This window comes from Ptychodera flava, chromosome 2, assembly GCF_041260155.1.
Source record: "Ptychodera flava strain L36383 chromosome 2, AS_Pfla_20210202, whole genome shotgun sequence".
Classification (NCBI taxonomy): domain Eukaryota; kingdom Metazoa; phylum Hemichordata; class Enteropneusta; family Ptychoderidae; genus Ptychodera; species Ptychodera flava.
In genome coordinates, this window is record NC_091929.1 from 24904647 (window position 1) to 24913666 (window position 9020).

The window sequence follows — 9020 nt, forward strand, 5'->3', positions numbered from 1 at the left end:
CTTTTATGACGTCCCACGCAAGGATTTCAATTTCAATAATAGCAATAAATCACACCCAGGGACAGTCACTTCATATATGCACTCGCTATCGCTCGTGCATATATGTCGTGAACTGGTCAAAATCTCGTGGTATACCATCGCTGGGTGTGCTTTTTTACTTACATAACCGATTTATCATACACCCATGCCCATAATTTTACTAATAGAACGAAAAACCTTAAATTTTGAGGATTTACTTCATTACGCCTTGCGCATAAATGTCAGAATGTTTAAGTGAACAGGCTTCATTCATAAAGCATACGACGAAGCTGTCAACATCACGCGCGACATCGCTGCAAGTCGTCCATATCTCAATGGAACCTTAGAAGAAAGACACTGGGATTCAAATATTACGGTGGCCCAATATCAGCCGTGATATTTCACGGTGAACGTCCAGATATGCATGATAAACGTAATTAGTTTTAGAGTTTTCCCGAACTACATTAGCAATTTGTTGGTAAACAACGTAAGCAAATAAAATGGCTGCCGCTGCCGGCCTGCGAAGCATTGTCGCCGACGTAAAAAACTGTAGGGTTTCGAGGACCATCATGGCTATTTCTGGCTGCCAAAAACGAGAATATCATGTTGAGTCTTCTGTTAAAGTTCTCGTATTTTTTTGGCCAAGCTCTAGCAAACATTCTGCCGTTCGCACGGCGCCGGCACTGTGCACGGTCTACCCCCGAACAGGTAGTGAGCGCGTGGCGTGACAGCGATGTCGCGCGCGCGACGACTGTTGACATGGCAACTCTCAGGGTAAACAAACAAAATGGCGGCCCCTCTCCGCGCGAGCTCCGTGCCGCACGACGATCGAGCGCAATCGAAATCAGGATAGATTTAAAGCTAAGGACAGTTCTCGATCGGTTACAATTGTAATAGCACAAGCCATATTGCACTTTAAAATGTTCCTTCTGTAAGACGATATTTTACGGTGGCCCAAAACTACGTGTTCTTCGCATGTAGTAATTTCTCCCCGACTTAGAATTTCTCTCCGACTTAGGGACCAAGCACAATTAACGGCAGGGGCGGAAGAGAAACTGGGGGCCACAAAAAATGAGTGTTCTTGCGGTGGGCCATGAAAATTCCAGGAAAGGTAAGGGGTGGACCACCAAAATTTTTTACACCATGACAGACAGAGAATATTTTTCAGCATTTTGTTCCTTGTTGAAGCTGGAATTCCTTGTAAAACTTCTTGTAGCATGATGAAATACCAAGTCTTAAACGTCACAATGCAGTTGTTAATAGCACATTGCATTTTATAAAAGTCTCCTGTACGATTTTTGAATGCCGGTGTCCTTCTTCGTTTGGGTTCATTGAGATATGGAGGACTTGCAGCGACAGACGTCGCGTGTGATGTGCCATCTTCTTATAGTTTATGAATGAAGCTTGTTCACACAAATATTTTGATATTTATGCTTATTATTTCTTTATTTCGGGCCTTAATACACGTCCATGGATATTACAGAATAGAAAAAAATTACATAATATGCTGATCATGTATCGGAAAAACCTAATTGCTCCGAGTAAGAAAATGGTCTTTATCCACCGTTTTCTCAAATAAAATATGAAGTACACCACCTTTCGTATAATTATCAAACCATCAATCCTATTATTGACAAACATTGAACCGGCGCTACTGTAATAACCGAACAGTATGCGTGCTGCATTGTTTTAACCAACTGTTAGCTTTTGAAGGTATTGCTATTGTAGCTAAACCAGAAATTACCACCGTACAATTGATAAAAACAAGCTTTAAGCTTAAATAGTTTGCACTTTGCATTCATTGAGGACAAGGAAAATCGTCTGTAAAGCATAAAAGGCGGAGATGTTAGATCTCTTTTGGCGTTCGATATCAGCGTTATCACGAAAGATATCTGTCAAAATATAACCTAGATGTTTTTTTTTTTTTTATTTTCAACAAACGCAAGTTTGACTCAATTGAGATAATCTAAAGTAATGCGCTCCAAATTACATCTTTTAGAAATCACACACATACACTGCGTTTTTCTTGCATTGAAAATAATCTCCTAATTTGCATTTATACAATTCGTATTTGTTACAGATAATAATTAGTTTTCGAGTGCCCCTCACAGACAGGCTTAGCAAACATATATTATCTGCGTACATAAGATGGTTCACAAAACACTAGCAATGTTACAACCAACGCCAGAATTAATCGATCTAGAAGTCAAACATCAACACATACACTGAAAAGCTTGGGGACAATACTCCACCCTGCTTAACACCATTAATGACGTTGAATCTTTCTGACACATAACAAGCAAATCGAATATAGATACTCTAAGATCTGTACCCTGATAGAAGATATCAGACAAAGCAAATCAGTACTTATCGAGCTATCAACCTTTCGACAATGTCCAATGGTTAACACGGTCGAAAGCTTTCGAAGCATCCATGAACGTAACAATTACATTGCTACATGTACCATGGTTTCTATAATAGCGAATTACTTCCTTAAAAGACAAACTTACACATATCAGTTAAATGACACACACCAACACCTTTGAAGCAATCGAGGACAGCGCTATTGGACGATAGTTATGTTTATCACTAGTATTCATGTTCTTATAGTTAAAGAGGCACTCCCACTTGGTAACATTTTTAAAACACATTTTCAATGCCAACGGTCGATATTTGACGTGGCGACTCCGCGCGGATTGCGAGATATCGATAAAAACATGTCATTTCCCGAGCGTATTTTTCACATCCCGAAGTTTTACGATCGTTTCTGGTTATGACCCGAAATCCTCCGAAAGTGTGTTGTTGTGCTGATTGACGATATTCTAAGGAGTCCAAAAACGTTCGAATGACGCAATTAATTTACCTCCTACTGCGATGACTTTATAAAAATCATTATCAATGCCTTTACCTCTGATAATTATTTTTTAAATTTCTCCTTAGTTTTTGTCGTTTTCATTATTCTCAATCAGATGTATTAAATTTTTAAACAATACCACATAGATATCAGTTTTTACGTATAAAATATTAGTTGCCTCTGATGACTACATTGTGTCGTCTGCCAGACAGTTACGCGTGGTTCGATACATAGCGGCCGACGCGTGTGGTATGCGCGCATACCACGCGGCGTCCACTATGCATACTGTGTATCAACCGCACCTATCTGTGCTAGTCACCTATGCGAATTCTGGTGGAATCAGCAAACTTTGTTTTTCGTTTTTTTGCCGAGTCAGTAAGACTCAGCTTTCTCCCATGGGACATGACCGCTCACCGACGCGAGTGGTACTGCTGTGGCGTACAGCAGCGTCAGCGTAGACTCGTACTCCATAGCTTAGTTGTCAATGGCCCCAGTGCCGAACGTTCGATGTTCGGAAGCTGAATTCAGGTGGGCCACCGGAATTCAAACTTTAACTTTTTTGAGGACATGTTTTTATCGATATCTCGCGATCCGCGCGCAGTCGCCATGTCAAATATCGACCATTGGCATTAAAAAAATGTGTTTTAAAAATGTTACCAAGTGGGAGTGCCTCTTTAATAACTGGAACCAACAAAATGTCAGATAATCTCTGATGACACACATTGTGAATCATCTCGATGTAAAACACATACTCAACAGCACAGACACCTTGTCAATTGACTATAGGAAATGCTCAGAGGAGTTATAAAGTAATGGGTATATGTTAAATCGGTCATTACCAAACATATTCCCTGTTCCTTGCTAGACTTAATCTCGCGTCTAATGCAGCACAAATGACACTCATGCTGATACGACACATGAGCAGGCTAAAGACCTCTAAGTATGCAACTGTAGTGTACTCATTTTATGTCTACATCGACATCATTTCGTTCGATGACCCATGAAGATGCTAATTCAACAGAACTCCATGGCAAGAGCGTATATACACGTCTGTTTGCGGTGGATTTTGTGACCGTCCCCGTGCGACGTCTAGCGCACGGGAGGGGAGAGATAGAAACACGATTGGAACTAATTTGGGATAATTGGATGGTGAAGTTATGTCGATTTAATCTGCAAATGTAATCTCATCTGCTTTTCTTTTTACATTACACAATTGTTTTATGAGTAATTTGCAATATTGCAACATTCAGCTATAGGGCACCTCACACTTTTGAGAAATTTGAAAAATAGGAAAATCCAATTATCCCAAATTAGTTCCAATCGTGTTTAGAATACAATACAATATTAGGCATCGTATAAATAACTCAGTTACAGAAGAGCGCGCCTACACTCTCACCATCAAAAAGATTATGTCCGGTGTAATGCGTTTTGAGCGTTTGAACATATGAAGTCTGGGAAATATATTTATCTTTATCAGGTTTGCTATATGTTGACGTCATTATTACTTCTCGTCGGCTACTTTTGCCACATCCAAGTTCTGATTTGTGAGTTGTTGTTTTCAATATTTATGGGAAAAGGTGCATGTATTTGAGGAACACGTTTCAGCCTTTCATTCTAATTACAGTATTAGGAATAAGCGTGAAAAGTATCGGTTTTCATCATAGACCAATTTTTAGTATAGGGTTCTTTGAAACGTTAAATTATTTACAAACAGGTATGTTAAGCAACATAGGAACACAGTTAAAAGCTGTTAATAAATAACAACGTTTATAGATATATCCGTGTATTCAGATACAGGTACTCCGGGTTACAAATACTCAAGGTTATGACACGTTTTTGTGGCTTGTCTCAACTTATGTGATCGAGGGGTGAGGAAATTCGGGTTAACACTGCAGTCTTAAATTATATCATAAGTTTCGTCTTTGAAATCTACCATGCCGAAATGATTTTGTCTTGCGAAGGAGTAAGCCTTACAGCTCTTAGACGACTTTTTGCTTTACCTATTTACTTATAAGATCAATGTACTTGTTGTTTCCAGACAAAAGTTTTCTTAGTTATGCGTGCCCATCAGGTTATGGTAAAATATTTTGGTATTGCAAATACGTGCACAAGCCCGACCAATTAAAAGTTACCTGACGCAATGATATAAGTGAATGCGTTGGTTTCTATCATGCAGACAACGCAATAGCCAAGTTAGGATGATTTGGAGTATCCAAAAGTATTGCAATGTATACAGCAAAAATGCACGATCATCATGATCATTAATGTTTGACTTAAATTTGTATAGACCACATTAAGTTGTTGCTTGTTTGCTACGACATCCGAAGCGTTTTTATGTACAGCTGTAAAATTAGTTGTGCAAGATCAATTGGTGATCATGCGAACATGAATGAATTATAATTCAGATCAACAAAGGCCAGATCTACGGACATTAATAAACAGTCAAGTGTTAAGTAGGACAATTGTGATGGGTCATTTCAGCCTACTGGCATTTAAATAGTTAAAACAACACTGATTCTCATATGATAACACGAACGAAAAGTGATTGTGTCTGATAAAAATCCCTTTTCCACCCGTTTATTTTAGCAGAAATACATTGAATACCTTGTGTAGATGTCCTGTTGATGCAAGTGTCGATCTGTCCAAGTAATGATACAGTGCTTTCCAATACTAAAACTGTTCCTGTAGGAGTGATGACGTCTTCGTTAAGGCCGACCACCACGATACTGTCATTTAGGATACGTTTTCCTTTTTATATAAAGCAACATTAAGATAAAGAAGGTAGTTTATGCACGAATTTTGATATGTATTTAACTCAATATCCGAACAGCTTTAGAACAAATAGGTTTATAATTAGATTAAAGTTGCGATATGGATCAGAATTGACCTTCACATTTTGAGGATTTAACTTCATAGAAAAATCCATTGCATTTTCATTTGCAGATTCGACCATTAACAGGAACACTGGGATGGCTGTAATTAGAGTAAAGTTATTTAATTACCGAATAAATTGCTGTTTTTGTACGTACTGATTGCGAGAGTAAAGCACACAATTTGAAACGTCATTTCTATATTCTGAATATGTACTTATGCGTATTTGGTGCATGGTAACGGTTTGCGAAATTGCAACATCGTGTCGACATGCCCAGCCTTCCCACGGGCAAGCAGTCAGGAAGGCCTCTGTCCGCGCCCCCGGTCTCTGCTGACTGATTCAGCCAAGTAACAATGGAAGAATTCGTCCAAAAATGTCGGCGAATAATAATAATTGATTCCTGTTTTTGATTTGGTGATAGGGTGACCATGTTTTTGAAATGCCTGAAAGGGGTCAGTGTGTTTTTGGATTTTGACGTTGCGTAAAATGCATCACGTAAGCCACAAATTTTATCATTCAGTTGTATTTTTCGGCACGCCCTTTGGGCGCATACGTTAATAACCAGACATATATTTCAGCACTCCCAACTTAAATATATCAGACATACATATATCAGAGATATATCATATCTGTATGTTCAATGTTTTTTAGTGGGCACTTTGAGCGCATTACTTATTAATATTTACTTATTAATGTTATATAAAATTACTTATTAATATATCATACATTTTTCAGGACGCCCTTCCAGCTCATGACTTAAATATATAAGACATATATCAGAGATATCAGGATGTTTCATATTTTTCAGCGCGCCCTTCGCGGGCGCCGTACTTATATTTGCTAAGTGAAAGTGTACCATTATGAAATCTGCAGTTCATATGAAAAGCATGACAAACTCCTGATCCTTTTCTGTTTTATCTATGAGAATTCAGTATGAGAAAACAACATGCATAAATATATCACAATATATATTTGATACAGTGACATATTTTAGAAATAGAAAAACGACAAGATTTTTTGTGATTTTCATTGATGCAACTATTTTTCTTTGTGTCACAGGTTTTCTGTTAAAATAGATGTTTTTTTATGACGACAATATCAGTTCACGAAAGGAACTTTTCATCATTATTAGCTGTGCTTTTATAGTTTTAATGTTAAAAGAAATGGTCCTCCCAGACACTGCACACATCAGATTTGGCTAAAATAACTCTCGATGGCTTTTCAGGAGATTTAATTGGATGGCTAGCAAGTCTTAACACCCATCAAAGTTTTTGATTTACTTCTTTTTCGTCTTTGATATTAATGATTGACATTCATTTCTGTACAACAGTTCAGGACATCTGATTAAGTATGTGTGAAATACATTCACTTCTCATTTAAAATACTGTATTCAAACTTAAAATTGACACTTTGAAATTCCTATCTTACAACATCTTACAACAATATATATATATATATATATATATATATATATATATATATATATATATATGATGATATAATTTATATTCCATCTTTGTTTTACTAATGTCGCGCGCAGAGGGGTCATCCTGTTTTCAAAATTCGGAATAGGCGTCAGCGACGTTTTGATAGTCTACTGCCTCCTCCCCAGCCGAAGAAACTGATCAGTCCCTAAGGAAATTTGAAGCTACAACAGAGTTTTTTATTTCAGTGACACAATATCTCATGAAAATAGGAGTTTCTTTTTTTGCTGGCAATAAATGCGGTAATCCACAGCAATAAAATAACAGAAACTTACTGTTTTACAGCAATACTTGCATGGTTCAAAGTTTAAAGCTCCATGAGCTGCAACTTTTGGCAGAATTTTCATAAATATACATTCAAACTAATATAACTCCATGTAGAAGTACTCACTGAAATATCTGAGTATAAGTAATATGAACCTCTGAATGTGAGCACATATGTAAGTTTTAACCAGATAAACGATGAAGTGGTGCCACAACCAAATGTGGCCGCCCCATGTGAATTTTCAACAGACAGTGAAACCAGTGCATAAACCTATATGAATTTTTACAGACAAACACGATACCATCCAATAGATCTCATTGGACTGAATATACTTCACTGAGACATGGCATTCTCACGTCCCCGTGCGCTGGAGTGTGAGAACACAGTGTGAGAACATTTGTTCTCACACTCTGTATTGTTGCGCGACCGAACACCTCGTATGTGAAACGTACGTTGATTGGTCGATTCTGCTCAGCGCCTAGTTCTCTGTACGAATTATTTGACGAATAGAACATCGCGTAATGTACAACTGGCACTATAGGGGACAGACGACTGAACCGCAGAGTGAACAGGTTGTTCTAGATTTGAGTACGGTCAGCGCGGCGGCGTCGGCAACAAATACACGGAGGATGACCGCTTTTATGTTGTAACGGGAGAATTCAGGCCATTACAAACCTATCGGCTATTTACGCTCGTCGACATATTTTCTGGAGAAGAACTGACTTGACAGCGATAGGCCTACAGTTAGCGAAAGACTTCGATGAGCGAGCCATTTGCACACGAGGCTGTAGCAGACGACAGCTTTCACGCAATGTCATCAACAGATGGCCACCAGAGCTGTTTCGCAACATTTTCCTCAGCTGACCTGGAGAATTTTGTGGCTGACCAACAAAACAAAATTGCCATATCAGTAATATACATGTTAACGTGTTTGATATGCTCATCAATGAACGGAACTTCATTTTTCTTTGCGGAATGATACAAATGAAACAAGTGCAATCGTGTGCTGGTTTTTGATAGTATAAACCTACCACAATAAAATGCAATTTTCTAAAGATATTGGAGGGACGTGAGAAAAATAATCCCACACCCCAATGGGTTGGGATAGAATGTCTCACACTCGTTGGGGAATTCTGTCTCACACTCGCCTTCGGCTCGTGTGAGACAGAATTCCCCAACTCGTGTGAGACATTCCATCCCAACCCGTTGGGTGTTGGATTCTATTATTCTTTATTTTCATTGTTATATGTGAAGTATTGGAAACTTTCGGGAAATTTAAGATTAACTTAAACTATGTAAAAATTTCTGGCTGTTTGGAACATATTATTGTTTTATGAGAGTGCAAGGTAATATCACTTTATTGGTAGAAATAAAATAATATCTGAAATTATTGGAAATATTTGAACTTGAACAAATCCAATGACATATAGCTCACAGCCCTTTAATACTTTTGTTTGCTAGTATTCTACTTGACAACTGTCGGCTTATTTTCTTTTTTGATCGCTGCAATTTCCCTAACAATGGGTC